Raw genomic sequence first — 15,796 nt, 5'->3', positions numbered from 1 at the left:
GAGAAATGAGTTGTGCTGCAGCAGCACCAACTGTCCTTCCTACATCCACTGCAGTTTGCAATCCAGATGTTGGACTGTTCCTGTCTCAGTGGAGGACAATGTGTGTCTGAGAGACATGTAATGTCCATGTTTGCTGCTGAAAGAGACTGATGGTCTGACCCCCCTCCTCCTTTCAGGGTGGAGCCTGCTGGAGGCCGATTCTTGACTCCAGGTCTGAGGAAATGTAAGTGTGTTTTTCATCTGATTCATGACAACAAAGCAGCTCACATTCAACCATCTTCAAACTGTCACATCACTCATTCAGGAGTCAAAGTGTCAATAAATGATCAATAACTGCAGCTGGATTGTGTTTGTTCTCCATCAGATTCCTGTCAACTCACCATCGACACAAACACAGTGAACAGAAACCTCAAACTGTCTGAAGACAACAGGAAGGTGACACGTTTGGAGGAGTTTCAGTCATATCCTGATCATCCAGACAGATTTGATTACTGGAATCAGCTGCTGTGTAGAACTGGTCTGACTGGTCGCTGTTACTGGGAGGTTGAGTGGAGAGGAGAAGTTTATATATCAGTGAGTTACAGAAAAATCAAGAGGAAAGGAATCAGTGGAGACTCTAAGTTTGGATATAATGATCATTCCTGGAGTCTGAGATGCTCTGATGTTTATGGTTACTCTGTCTGTCACAATAGCATAGAAACTCGTCTCTCCTCCTCCTCTGTCTCTAACAGAGTAGCAGTGTATGTGGACTGTCCTGCTGGCATTCTGTCCTTCTACAGAGTCTCCTCTGGCTCACTGATCCTCCTCCACACCTTCAACACCACATTCACTGAACCTCTGATTCCTGGATTTAGACTCTGCTGGCTCAGTTCTGGTTCCTCAGTGTTTCTGAGCTGATTTGAGTCTAAAGAGTCTAAAGTTTTTCCTCCTGTCAGAGAAACTCTCTCACTGTTGAACAGATAGTTCAGTCTCTACAATCTATTTCTTGGTGAAATGATTCTGATTGAGTCCTTGGAAACTTTTTCTTCTTCCAATCAAGATGGAAACTGGGATTATTAAAGGATTATTCCAGGATCATTCCAGTATTATTCCATGATTTTTCCAGGACCCTCATGTGTTTCTGTTTGTTTCCAGTCAAAGCTTCACTCTGAATATCAAGATGTTGTTTCTCTTATTTTTTCCTTTCATTCATCAGATTTCATTGAAATATTGATCAGTTTTTCTCAATCTGATCAGTTTCTGTTTCTATCGGCTCCTATTTTTCTCAACATGTCAGATTTGAATATTAAATCTTCCTTTTGTAAATTTGTTTTAAATAAAAACATTTTTCTTCTGCATTTTTTTCCATTTGCTGATATGCATTAAATGTCCATATCAGTAAAACTATTGATACATTTGAACACACTCCTGATCAAATTTAAATATTTGCATTAAAATAATTTTTTTCATCAACTCTGCCTTTCAGAAAGTCCTAGTTAAAGTAAAACATTCCCATTCCATGAAGGTCAGAGGTCAATGCTTTAAAGCATAAATTGGGAAAATCTTAATATTTTCTGTTTCATTCAGAACTTCTACCTGAAACTCAGAACCTGCAGAACATTTTTCTCTTTGGAGAAAAAATCCAAAAGCCAATCAGAACCAGCATTAATCAGCTAGTGTTAAAATATAATTTTAAATTAGCACAATAGTACACATGATAACCTTGATGCATATGAAATATACCATGGAAAGTTAGAGTACACTCTATGTTCACATGAATTTAGATGAAGATCCAAACTAAAACAACTGCTGATTCTCTGAAACTTACATAAATTTCTAATCAGAAGACAGTCTTGTACTCCCTAAGGATGGTTTCAGAAAGGGAGCGTATTTGCTATCAGAACAATAAATTCTTTACTCAGGATTGAAGAGTTCAGACAAACATTAAAAACTATAGAAGTCTTTTACAAAATATAATCAAAATGTATTAAGATATTTCCTTAAGCATTAAACAGCATGTTTTGAATTAGTTAGTTTTAGATCCAAACTTATAGTTAGTATTTAGAATTAGATTTTGTGCGAGTTTGTTTCAAAATACAAACTCGCACAAATCATTTTGATCATTTTGAGGCAGAGATAACGCTGCAGCTGCACGTCATAAATCACGTATGGCCAAGAGGCTGGTACGAGAAGATCTGGGTGTTTTAGTAGGTCTCAGAGGTAATAACATTAACATTAAGAAAGCCCCCACAAAGGAAAAACACACCTTCTAATGCATAATATGTAAATTTATGGAATACAGTCTTATAAAAAAAACTTTGTTTACAATAGAGAAGTTGAATCTCTCTGTGCTGAGTGAGTGATTCCCAAAAATGCATTTTTGAATTTCTTCTCTACTCGTTGCAGTTATTTCCTATTTGTCATTTTGTGGACTTTTGATTTCTGGGTGAGATGCTTATTGTAACATTCTGAATGCATTGAATTCTCTGGATAAAACTCTAGATATATGAAGTCTGACGTCGTATGATTGCTCTTTCTCCCTGTGCACAGTTAGACTCAAGAAAACAGAGGAATAAATCAATGAGCTAAATCAAGTTATTCCTCTTTAATTCTTAACACTAGCTAACCAGTCCCGGCATTAATCAGTTTATGAACCAGAACCAGCATTAATCAGCTTGCTAACCAGAACCAGTGTTAATCATTAGCTTCTCTCAGGAAGTTTTGATTCATTAATTTTGGATTGTTGATTTTGGTTCAACCTGCATTTTTACTTTGAATGAATGTTTCCCAGTTTTACTGGACATTATTTGATATAATAATGTTGTGAGATTATTGGCTCATGTATAATTTATGCTACAGAGAACTTTACTGTTCATGTTGTTGAACTGGTTGCAGGTTTTTCTCTTCTTTTGACTCAGTAGCTGCTGTTTGTGCCTGCAAGTTTGTTACATCCATCCATCCATTTCCCAGTCACCCTTCTCCCTAACGGGGTCGGGAGGTGCTGGTGCCGATCTCAAGCCGCGTTCCGGACGAGAGGCGGGGTTCACCCTGGACAGGTCGCCAGTCTTCCGCAGGGCAACACAGAGACAAACAGGACAAACAACCATGCTCACACCTAAGGAGAATTCGGAAAGACCAATTAACCTCACAGTCATGATTTTGGACTGTGGGAGGAAGCCGGAGAACCCGGAGAGAACCCACGCACGCACAGGGAGAACATGCAAACTCCGTGCAGAAAGACCCCAGGCCGGGAATCGAACCCAGGACCTTCTTGCTGCAAAGCAACAGGGCTGCCAACTGTTGTGAAGTGAACAATTCAGAGACTGAGGTCCAGACAAAAGTCAGGGAGCAAAACAATCTTTAATACATCTGCAGACGGAGAGCAAGAAATAAACTGCATTAGGCACAAATTAGGATCCGCTCTGAGGAACCCAGAGTTGCATAGTTACTTTATTCATCTCTCTTTACTACCGAGGCGGAGACTCGATCTTCCAAGACCAAACAAAAGAAACAAAGGAAAACATACTGGGCAAGGAAAACCTTGTATGTAATATAATGTAATGTCTATGGAATGTGAAAACTAAACACTCTTATCTCCATGCAGGGAAGGCCACGGGAGAAACAGCGAGTTCCCAAATAACTGGAAAGTTCAACAACCCTGGAAAACTTACTTCAGTAGACACATCTTGGTTCATTAGTTTGCACACCTTTTCCAGCTGCACAGAAAAACACCTTGACTGAGATAAAAAAACATTACATTTATATGAAACATAAAGGAACATCATTTAATACAAATAACCCTTCTTCACACTGTGCAGCCAAGTTTGTTGCATGTTTACGTTAATTAGATGAATTTATAAGCAGAAACATTTTTAATTTTGCCACATCACATAGTATCATTTCTAACTAAGATGAAAAATAATCAGCGGATCCAGGCGATCAGCAAAGATGGGCCTCATGGTGATCGGTATCGGAATCGGCAGCAATAAACCGGATCTTTTCCTCCCTACCAAAGACCTTTCTAAAAAGTCCGTATTGACTTTTGGCTGGTATCAAAGCCAGTCGGTTCTGCTGCTGTTAATATTGATACGCACCCTGCTCCTTTCTCTGACCGTGAAATAATCCCGTTAAGCCTTTGGCTCTGGACGCCCGGCATTCCTAGAGCCATCTGTTGGAAGAGGAACAACAGTCTTCTCCCATATGAGGATGTTACTGAAAGCATCAGATCCCTGATTAAATCCCGCTGGGAGGAAAAGCCTGGAGACAAAACTCCTTTAGTCCTTTTTGGGAACTGTTCAAATATGACAGAGGAAAATCCAGCAGATCCTTCAGCAGGAACCTTGCAGACAAGACAAGGCAAGAGGAAGAAAGTCTTTGCTCTCAGACAGCTTCTTTATCCAGGATCAGCCATGATGACCTTCATGAGGATGACCTTTCTCTCCTTAGTGAAGGTCAAACTAAACTGGATGAAATATAGAAACAGAAGCTGGAGGCGCGTTTGTCAGGTCTGGAGCCAGATGGTTGGAGGAAGGGGAGCAGTGTTCTTCCTACTGTTTTGGTTCAGAACAATCTAAACTTCATGAGACTTTAGACTCACTTAAAGTTCATGACAAGATTGTATCAGACCATAAAACTCTTGGTTCATTTGGTTCCAGTTCCTACAACAACCTCTACTCCTCTGAAGACTCCCATGAAAAAGCTTCTTTTCTGATTGACTCCATGAAACATTGTGAAGTTGATCTGAGAACAAAATGTGTGATGCTAACCTCACGCTACAGGAAGTAGAAGAGGATATTTGAAGCCTTAAAACAACCAATCAGCAGGTAGTGACGGGCTGTCAAGTAGCTTTATGAGAAATGTGTCAAAGATGTGAGTCCCTTTATTCTCAGGCTCTTTCAGAAAGTATTGATGGTGGAGAATTGCCTCCTACTTTAACACAAGGCCTTATTACTCTGATCCCAAAGGCTGGCAAAGACAAGTTACCCATTGACAACTGGAGACCTATTTGCTGACTGAACAATGACTGGAAAGTTTGGATTTGGCCAGAAGAATGAAACAAACCCTCAGTTCTATTATTGATGAATCTCAATCAGGCTCCATGTCCCACAGACACAAACAACCTGAGGCTTGTGCTGGATCTACTGGACCCTTCAGAACCAATCAATGATAACAGCTTGATTTGCTTGTTGGACTTTTATAAGGCTTCTGACTCTCTAGAGGACGGCTTTACGTATGGGAGCTTAGAAACATTTGCTTTCAGGCCATATTTCATATCCAGCCTCTTTACAAGAAGGTAACTGCTGTGTTAAACTGGTTCCTGTCCCAGATTCCCAGTATCCAGAGGAGAGAGACTGGGCCGCCCAGTTTCCCCTATTTATTCCTGATGGCAGCCCAACTTCTTGCAACATTTATTCTGGAAAACAAAATGCGCCGCATCCCAGTTGCTGATGGAGAAATGTGTATCAGTCCAGTTTGCTGAGACGACTCTGTTTCTGAGAGATGCCGACCAAATTCCTGTTATCCGTCTCATCCAAACTTTCTCTGATGCTTCAGGCCTCAAACTCCATTAAACTCATGTGAATCGCTTCCCATGTCATCCTGTCGCCAATCCATCTTTACAACATTCCTGCTGCTGAAACACAAGTTTCTCATCTCGCTGTAATTATCACAAAAGATGGCAAAGAAAGACGCCAGCTTGACCTTTGACCCTACAGCTGATGAAAGCAACAAGAAATGAAAGCAGTGGCTTCAAAGAGATTCATGTTTAAGAGGAAGAAAACTGTGATCTAAAGCTGCAGGAAGATCCAGACTAACTTGTGCTGCACTAGCATTAAATGTCCATATCAGTAAAACTATTGATAAAATGCTCCACAGAAGACCCAAAGATGGTGTCCAATCTTTGGACAGTGCCAAAGACAGTTAGACTCTCTGCTAGATGAGGCTGCATCACATAACAAAAGGTTCAGGCTGTGGCTGCAGCAGGGGATGAATGGAGCCTCTGGACATCTTTGCTGTATTAAAGCTTCAGCAGCCTTGTTTATTGCCCTCATATTAGAGCCATTATGGTAACTTTGCCCTCTACAATCAGCCAAATCCAAGCCCAAACTCTCCAGTACCCCTGTTAGTGTGAGGCCTTTCCCAGTTGTGTCCTTCACAGCAGTGAAACCCACAAAAGACTCTGCAATAGAGACTTTTTTCTTCCCATCTGTATCAATATATGGAATGATGACTGAGGCCTGCTCTTGCTTTGAAATATTCCAGTTCCACTGCAAAGTCCTTGGAGGCTTTGGTCTGGGCAGATATTTAGCCCAAACACTCTGATATTGAATCCAGCAGTTCATTCTGAGCAGCATGTCAGATATCCAGGGGTTTGTTTGGAGTTTGCAGCCTTTCTAACATGTTCTGCCAGTGTGACATCAGATCGTGCTCTGAGCTCCAGGATTCACAGAAAAGCTCCAGTTTTAAGATTTCCTAGCTGACAATTTTCCCCCTTAGTGGCGAGTTTCTCTCTGCAAGGAAGAGGATGCAGCAATAACTGGAGCCAACACATTTCTCCAGTTGCTTTTCCAGCTGCTGGTTCTCTGCAGTTCACTATCAATAGTCTTACCGAGGCGTAAGCCACATTTCTTTCCACATCAGAGAAGCGTTTATGTGACAACTACTGGTTTCATGGGGCTTCAGTGTTTTTGAAAGACATGGCCAGTTATTATTCCCTCCACAAGCCACGTGGCAGGAACTTTAGCTTCTCCAAAGAGCTTTCATGCAAAACAATAGACTTTGTTAGTATTTCTGGAATACAGTAACCAATCTCCTTCAACTTTCTCTCCATTAGACAGTAAACCAAACCAGTAAGCTTTGGGAAAACACCTGTTACTCTCCTCTGGTCTTGGATTTGGGCCATCAGAACCATTTTCAGCCATGATGCCTAAATGTTCCCGTTTTGTGTGGTAAAGGCCATTAGATGGATCTTGTGAATAAAGCCTCGTCTCAACCCTCTCTGCAGCTCTGCTCCTCTCTCTCCATCATCTGCATAGAAACATTTCAAGATCAACATTTTTCTCTCTTTCCTTTCTAAATGGGTTACATGTATTTGTAAAAATGATTGTTGGAGAAATTGATAAAAATAAATGCTGCATCCTGTAAGAATTAAAATGTATTTACCTAAACAGATATTATTGTCCTCAGCTTTATTTGAGCACAAAAACATGCACCAGCAGTGACATTGTAGGAACACGACTGATGATGATGATCAGCCCTTATCAATATGTTTTATTATTTTCTTCATACATTCTGCTGCAGGTGAATCTGTGGCTGTTATTTTGAAGATGCTATTGAATTGGTTGCATCTGTGTCTCTGCTAAAGGTGCAGGAACATGATGAGGTGCAGCTTGTGAAGATGTGTGTAATGAGGCTGGGTGTATGTTTGGCATATGTGCAGGAATGTGGCTGGCAGATCTAGTGCTAATTTTAAAAAAACCTGATTCTCTGTCCTGTTTGACTGCTGTTCTCATTGTGAAATGAGGAATGATGGTAAAGGGACAGGGACATTGTTTGACAAGGACAACATGGTAAACAATGGTACAAGTGATACCATTGTTTATGGTACTATTGGGGGAACTGTTGGGACTGGACTGCTCCACTGTTGTGTCCCAAAGTAGCATCCACAGACAAGTTATTAATGGACACATGTTTTATTTTGTCTCCAAGTTTGATACAAGTACAAGTAATAGTAGCATAGTATAAAGGAATGATGAGGAAGCTGACTCTTCAACATTTTCCTTGGATATCCCTTTTCTCACCATCAGCATAATAAGCAGAAGATTCCTCAGTTCAACTCACCCAATTGTGCTCAGTTAAATTTGTTGAATTGAGTTTAGTAATCTCTGCAGGATCATGTGAAGCATCTGTTGGAAGAAATAGAGAAATTATTTGTAAAATACAAGGGATACCTCAATAAAGGAGAAGATTAATTCAACGTCTCTGACACACCTGAGTTGCCAACCGTTTTATTTTCCCATTTGTCAGGATTTCTAACCACACAGTATTTTTGCCATGAAATCTAATTTGTGCAAATAAATTCACATTTTTCAAATTCTGCATCTATTTTACTACTTTTTGTAAATAGACAGACAGACAAGGACACAATCAACTAAATCAGTGAACAAACTGCTGAGAAGCTGAGAAAGACTATTGGCTTTGTGAAGAAATTAGAAAACATGTTTCTGTTGCTGGTTTCAGAGTTAGCTGAAATTGTCCACACAATTAGCTACTGGAAATATCTTTGTGATTTTGCCCCTTAATTTGTTCACACAGTTTGTCCAATCGTATCCCTTCTAAACTTTAATCAGTGCTTTCAATGCTTTTGATGCATTCTTGTCATTCTGTGATATAAAAAGCTACAGAACACATTATTCTGAGGCCTTTAGGAATCTACAATTGTGCATCATATGCATTCAGAAGCTCAGTTCTCTTTTACTCAGTCAAGTTATGAAAAGTGAAAAGAAGCACATCTTTCTCTCTGAACATTTTCCTGCATGTTCTGTGTTTGTGGCTGAACTAAAACAACCCCAACCTGTCGCATAAGCAGTGCAAATTATTGATGGCAGATTTGCATTTGCATGAATTTAGCCATCTGCTTTCTGCTCTGATTTGGATTATTTTGCTTTACCAATCACAGATTAGTCGTCATTGACGGCTCAAACATGAATGGAGACAATCTTCCTTAATCTGAACAACATTTTATGTCGACCACTAAACCTTTTAAATGACCATGGCAACATCACTGACCAGTTAGATTCATATTGTCACCCACCTGCCAAGAACGTTTGAGTATTTTGACAAAAAGTGAAAAACAGGTTAGCAATGTTTTAAAGACAGACTTTTATCAACTTTGTGTCTTCATGCTGCTATTTTCAGTTTGACTTTGTAAATTAAAACCAGACCCAATCAGTTTATATTTCAAAGACTCCATGCCTGATGGTCGGTACATGTCATGCTCTTTCTTGCATGTTATTCTTGCATGATTTCTTAGTCTAGTGCTGAGTGTGGAATACATGTGGATATGAACAAGAATATGCCAGAGCTAAAGTCCACTCTATAAAACTTTGGCAGAGTGAGCCATCCCACAAAGGGCTTTTATTTCTGCTTCAGTGGCTTTGAAGGATTTTGTCAAAGAGGGATATTTGAAAGACAAAAACCACGCCAGAAATAAAAACACCTGCTGCTACGTTTGAAAAAGGTGCAAGGACTGAGATCTGTGGACAACTTCAGGAGCCTTTGAAACAAGAAACTACCTTTCACAAGCACCAAGTCAATTTGTCATTGGTTCTATCAGCTCACAATTGCCGTCCGAAAAGGCAGTTATCAAAGAGAACATCACATGTCAAGTCTTTTGTGCTTTGAGACCCCGAGAAAGCAGAAAAAAAAGAACAGATCAATGTGGGGAATTATTCACTTTGACTGCCGGTCCTATTGGACCTTGGTGTTTTGTTCAGCTAAATTGTCCAGGTGGAGGGATGGTGAACCTGACAGCCTTGTGCCACCATGTTTTAAACCACACTGAAGTAGTGTGCCTTACAAAAGATTACTTATCCTTGAACTTTTTGTAATAATTTGTCTCATTACAGCAGCAAATGGATGTTACATTATCTACAACACAAGACAATGTATAATTTCAAAGTGGAAGAAGATAGTTCTATGGTTTTTTCAAGTTTTCTTAAGAAAAAGATCAATTTAAATATGCTGTAGTTTGATTCCTCCAAATAAAATGATTTTTAGATGTCAGAAAGCAGTCGACTGATGATACTCAGATGTTTGTTAGAAACAAACCTCAGACAACATCCCTAGACACGCAGTCAAAACTACTCATTTACTTAAACCATGTCCTGATTTAGAATGAGAGACAAAATCCAAACCTCAATTCAACATCTCTTAAAAGATTTGTAAATCGATACTCACAGACAGTCTCCATTCACACTGGATGAGTTTGTTTTTTTTTACTTTGTCAAGAAGAATGGCAACAATGTTGCCTATCATGTGCAAAGGTGGTAAAAACAAAACCTGAAAGACTTGCAGCTTTACCTGATGCAGGAGACACGTTGACTCACACAAAAGAATTTTACTTTCTTTTGTAAAGTATTTAAAACCATCAATCGCTTTCATTGACTTCACAAAGGTTCTGGACCTTGTGGTGGTCTGTTCCTTAACATCTCAATGAAATACAATGAATCTTGTGGTGTATTTATTTGATTCAGTGTTGTATAGTAACAAAGTAAAAATACTTCACTACTTTACTTTAGCATATTTTGGAGTACATCATACTTTCCTCGAGTATGAACATTTTTGATAACTTTCCCTTTTTCTTGCTGTTCTCTATGTTTTCAGTGTGTTTTCTGGTTTGGTCACATGATCTGCAGACTGACAGTGACATGGTTTGATTTAACTTGCGGACCCACATGCAGTAACCACACACTGGATAGAAAGGTAAGTGATTTATTTACAACAGGACAAATAAATCAGTCCTCTGGACTTCGATATGCGGCGAGGGTCGCTCGACCAGGTTGGCCTGAAACGAGAGCTGAATTATAATGGGTTCAGAATGTGAGTTCGGAGGAGGAATCAGGAGCTGGTTTACATTGGTGCGGATCTTCCAGAGCTTAGGGGTGAGGCGTCAGGATCCGGCGTGAGGGTGTGCAACGGTGCCGGAGGAGTGCGAGGAGTTAGCTCGGGTGGGAACAGGATGGAGTCAGTGGAAACGGCGGAGCAGGCAGGCAATCTCAGGAGCTTCTTGAAACGAGAACACAAAAAGTCCTGGAAACGAACAGGATACGGAGAGTAAGTAACTTCGAGTTACACAACAAGGTTCAAGAAACAAGTTTTCAACAGGTGAGGCCAGAGTGACTACCGGTAGCGTTAACCATCTAGGGATGACTGGAGGATTCTGCCGCTCCTTTATTCCAGCACGCTGATGAGGCAAATCAGCGTCACCTGCGCTGGCTCCACAGGCTCCTCACGAAGATCCTCGCTGAAAGAAGATGTAACACTCCCACTCACACTCTCACGCACACGCTCTCACAACCGGAATCCTGACAGACAGACTTTTAATAAAACTTTCAATGGCGGCTAAAGCAGCAGGTCAATAGTGGTGGAACCAAAACCAGCTCTGTCTCAACTGTTTGCTGAAAGAACATGGAAGATGGTGAGGAATGTTTTAATAGAGCCTCCATCCTCATGTTTCATCAGTTTGAACCTCTGGGCTGATTAAGGCCTTATTGATCCTCTGGTCACTAAGAACATCGATTAGGCCTCATTTAGTCTGCAGACTTCCTGGCTCATCCATTCGCTCTCACCGTGTTCGAGGTTCGTTTGGCCTTCAGCTTTCGTTCATTTAGACTTACTGAAGAAATGCTGCTGCTTTTAATAAGTTTATTTGTTTAGCACATTTCAGCAAATTCAAAATGTTTCATAAAACATAACAGTCAAATACAAAGTTTTAAGCAATAAAATGTTTACAGAATTATTTCTAATTGTACAAAAAGGATTTAGTCAAATAAAATCTGTAAAAAAAAATATTACCATTGATCAGAATAATGATTACTGAAATAATCAGTTGCAGCTCTGTATGAAAGTCAGCCATGTTTGTTCTGTTGGCAGGATCGGTTTTCTGGACGGACGGTGAAAACAAAGCCATCTTCGGCGCCAACAAGTTCTCTGGTTCTGATGTCGTCACGCTCGCCAGCAACCTGAACGACCCTCAGGACGTCATCGTCTACCATGAGCTGATCCAGCTGGCTGGTGAGGGGTCAAAGGTCACCCAGTTTAACCCAGAACTGGTGTGGAACAAGTTCTCCAGCTTGATTTGGGCTTCAGTTACTCAGTGATTCATTTGTTTTGTTTTTCTGCAGGTACCAACTGGTGCACAGAGAAAAGTGAAAATGGCGGCTGCAGCTTCTTGTGTCTTCCTGCTCCTCAGATCAACAAACATTCCCCCAAGTACAGCTGCGTGTGTCCTGCAGGCCAGGAGCTGGCAGCAGACGGCCAGCGCTGCAGACCCGGTGAGCTCTGCACAGAAATGCAAACACTGATTCTGCTGCTGCAGCTTTTCAACATCAACCTCTTTCCACTGCTGAAGTCTTTTTTGTTTTCAATATAGTAAGAACCATCGCCTGTTTTTAAGGCTTCTAGAGGAGAAAAGGAAGCGGCGTCTTGAATTTTAAGTTGTGGGTAAATGTCTGCAGTGGTCCAGTTTGAAGCGGTCCAGGATTGTTTGCAACAATTAGCGTTGCAGGAGTGAAGGCAGAGCAGCGGCGCTGGCCTTTCCCTCCTGCTGGACGACCGGTTGCTTAGAGACTCGCTTTGTTTTTCCCTGCGGCTTCGCTCCTTTCACAGATTAGCCTTTTCAAACCCAACAGAAACCTGACAGCTGAATCCGCAGCACTAATTGGACTCTGGTTCCAGCCGGGACTCGCGGATCGCTGGACCGTCTTCATGACGGCGCTCAGAACAAACTGCAGGAAACGCTGAGAATCTGTGGAGGATTAAGAGTTTAACTGGGAGTATAAAACATGCTGAGGTTGTCGGTTCAAAAAACCCAACAAAACAGGGGGATCCATATCTTTCAGACATCGAACCTTAAAAACTAAATTTATCACTCAGCTCGACTGCATCCTTGATCTTCTGAGTTTGCTTCCATTTTCCCCTTTAGCTTCTGGTTGTTCCACATTTCGTTGAAGTATTTACCCTAAACTTGGTCAATTTTAGTTCTTTATATTGGGAAGCTTATTTAAATCCATTTGGAGGCTGAACCTCTGTTGGTTGCAGTGAAAATGGTGCCTGTCCCTTTAAGACTAATTCCTGCCCGTCCAGCCCATTTCCAGCTGGGCCGACCGGGAACTGTAGAGCTTTGTGAGGCTGCTGCTCCGGCCGACTCTAATCCATTAGAAACACAAAGTGAACAGAAGCTCAACTCACAGCGACAAACGACTGTTTTTATTGTTCACGCCGTTACAGATCAGTGGAGTTTTTCCTCCAGTTGGAGCTGAAATCATAGACGTTTCAGTTTCTCATTGCTTACAATGAGAAACTTGAAATCCCATAATGCTTTGCTGAGTGGGCAGATTTGTTTACATTTCATGAAGAAAGCTTTTTATTTTCCTCTTCACAGAATGACTGATCAGAACCGAGAAACTCAAAGCTCATCAGAAATGTCAGCAGCTTCTTGATATTTGTGATAATTCACAGGAATATGATCATTACTGACTGTTTTCAGAGCCTAATAATATGCTATATGTGGGATGATGTACAAAATGAACCTGCAATTTGTTCTACATTAGGAATCCAGATTTGGCTGCAGAACTCAAATAGAAGTTTATGCACACAGTGTGACGACGCCTCTGATCCTTGTGCAATAAGACCAAAGGCTCCAGTATAGTCAATAAATTACTATAAATAACCTTCATCACAAAAGTGACATCAGATTTTAGTTTATTTATTTTGTCTTTGGCAAAAGACCACAAGCCATTTCTCCCGTTAGCACTAAACTAGCTAGCATTTGTTTCACTGTATTTACCCAGAATGCCTACGCTGTAGTTCACTTCCTGCTTTAGGAACAATCTGTGGGTCGTTCATATGCATTCAAACTGCACCAGCCTTCACTTCAACCAAACAGGCCGATGTTGTAGGTGGACCAGAGTTCAGTTCCACATTCACACCTCCCCACATGAACTGGGCCTTTCCAGGCAAAAGGACCAGACTTCCCAGTGTGAGTCGTTTATTACAGGATGGTGAACCATTCATGCAGATTGCAGCGACTCTCCCATCCTCTTGATTTGCATCAGATAAACCAGTTTACTCTCCAGAGATCTGGTCTACATTCAAAGAGAACTCAGAAATGGGACGACCTTGAATGCTTAAGGTTTGTTGTTGCTCTTCTAGTGACAGACTCTTCCTGTGAGACGGTAGTGAAGCTGTAACGCAGCCTAAAGGTAAAACCTAACGCCGTCATCTCAGCATGCTGGGCTCTCAAATCAAGTAGCTTCGTTTTTCTCCTCCTGGCAAGATTTTTTCTGATTTAACCTTCTCTTCTGCTTTAACTGAAACTTCTGCTGCTTTGGTCCTGATCTGAATCTAAGAGCTGAAATTAACCTGTAATTCCTCAAATCTTCTAATCCAGCTGAGATTATAAATGTTCAGTTGGATCATTTCAACCTGGAAACTCTTGGAAGAACTTAAATTCCCTGTTTTATTTTTTACTGAAGTAATTTTGATCTTAATCAGAAACATGAGGAATCCCTGTGACTTGTTGCTAAATGCTGAACAATCCATGTGACATTCGGTCATCACCTCTCTGCTGCTGGAAGAGTTTAAAGCTCTGACAAATTAATCTAGTACAGGAGCGCCATCTAGTGGTAGAAAATGGGAAGTACACATGCAATATTTGGCTCAAACAAACCTACATTCTTGCCCTCAATGTAGTTTACAAACCTCAAAACCTGCTGGAAGATTTTTTAGTTTTGCTATTGGAACCTTTTTTTACCCCCCTATTCTGCATTTGTAAAGATTAATGCAGGGATTCGCTGAAGCTCGTTTTGATTGAGAGCTTTAGATTTACACCAAGCTGATATTTGGCAAATATTTTTTGCTTCAGAAAATGAGCCTTTATAAAAACCCTCCAAATGAAACATCCCAGCAGGTTTTACTGCTGTTTGCACTGTACAATGGCTGCTGAAAAGACAACTGTAATCTAGAAACCATTTGCTGCTCGTTTCTGCAGGAGGCACCACTTCTACTTTTCAAAGCTATACAATTGTACAGTTGTGAATCTGTTTATATTTTATTTTGGAATTGGAGACAATAAGTCTTAAAACAGCTCACTGAACTAAGCAGACTTGAACATTATCTAAGATTGAGTTTTGCAGGGTTTGTGTAGACCATGACCCTATCCTAAACTCTTTAAGGTTTATGGAAGTACTGATTTTGTCGTCTCTTCCAGAAGCCAATGTGAGCACATCTATCCAGGTGGACTCCACAGCCAGAGGCTCTGCTGCTGCCTGGGCCATCCTACCTGTCTGTAAGTGCCTCTGCCTCCTCCTCTAAGGTCAAACATGAGGTCAAATCTGTTTCCCAGCAGCCTGTGTCTCTGCTGCAGTGCTGCTGGCCATGGCCGGAGCGGGCGCCTACCTGATGTGGAGGAACTGGCAGCTGAAGAACCAGAAGAGCATGAACTTTGACAACCCAGTCTACCTGAAAACCACAGAAGAAGACCTCAACATCGACATCACCCGCCACGGCGCCAACGTGGGCCACACCTACCCAGCGGTGAGTTTAATTTTTTAAAATCTGAGATATTTGGAAATCTTCAAGTCAATATTTTGTGATGTGGTTGAAAATGCTGCCATTTCCTCTCAGTTACATAAAATCCCATCTTTTCCTTCCTCTGTTTCTGTTGACAGATTTCCATAGTGAGCACAGACGATGATTTATCCTGATCGTTCTCAGGATTTTGGTTTTTTATTTCTTCTCCTTGCGGAAACCTCCTCCGTGTTACGATGCCAACGGTTCGCCGTAACGGCGGACCTTACAGTTCAACCACATGCCTTCAGAAGTGCATTAAGTCCTGATCTGTGGTGAAGAGGAAATGTTATTTATTATGTGAATACTTCCATGAGTTTTCCACATTCACTCCACAGTGTTGAGGAATTTTTATTCTTGCTTTTCCGACGTCGTCTTTGCCGTCTGTTCAGAGAACAGTTTGTCTTTGAGGGTCTTTCATGTCCAGCCTGGACTGAACCTCTGAAGAACCAGGCGTCTTCATCAACCC

General features: G+C 41.1%; 1 pseudogene; it reads left to right on the top strand.

The window, feature by feature from the left end:
- The first annotated feature begins 3,927 nt into the window (after positions 1-3,927).
- Positions 3,928-15,464, top strand: LOC129351998 (very low-density lipoprotein receptor-like; annotated as a pseudogene).
- The last annotated feature ends 332 nt before the right edge of the window (positions 15,465-15,796 follow it).

The sequence above is a fragment of the Poeciliopsis prolifica genome, unplaced genomic scaffold (genome assembly GCF_027474105.1).
Source record: "Poeciliopsis prolifica strain line A6 unplaced genomic scaffold, Auburn_PproV2 SCAFFOLD071, whole genome shotgun sequence".
In the NCBI taxonomy this organism is placed as follows: Eukaryota; Metazoa; Chordata; class Actinopteri; order Cyprinodontiformes; family Poeciliidae; genus Poeciliopsis; species Poeciliopsis prolifica.
Note: the sequence above shows the minus strand (reverse complement) of the source record. Positions and strands in the feature narration are given on the sequence as shown.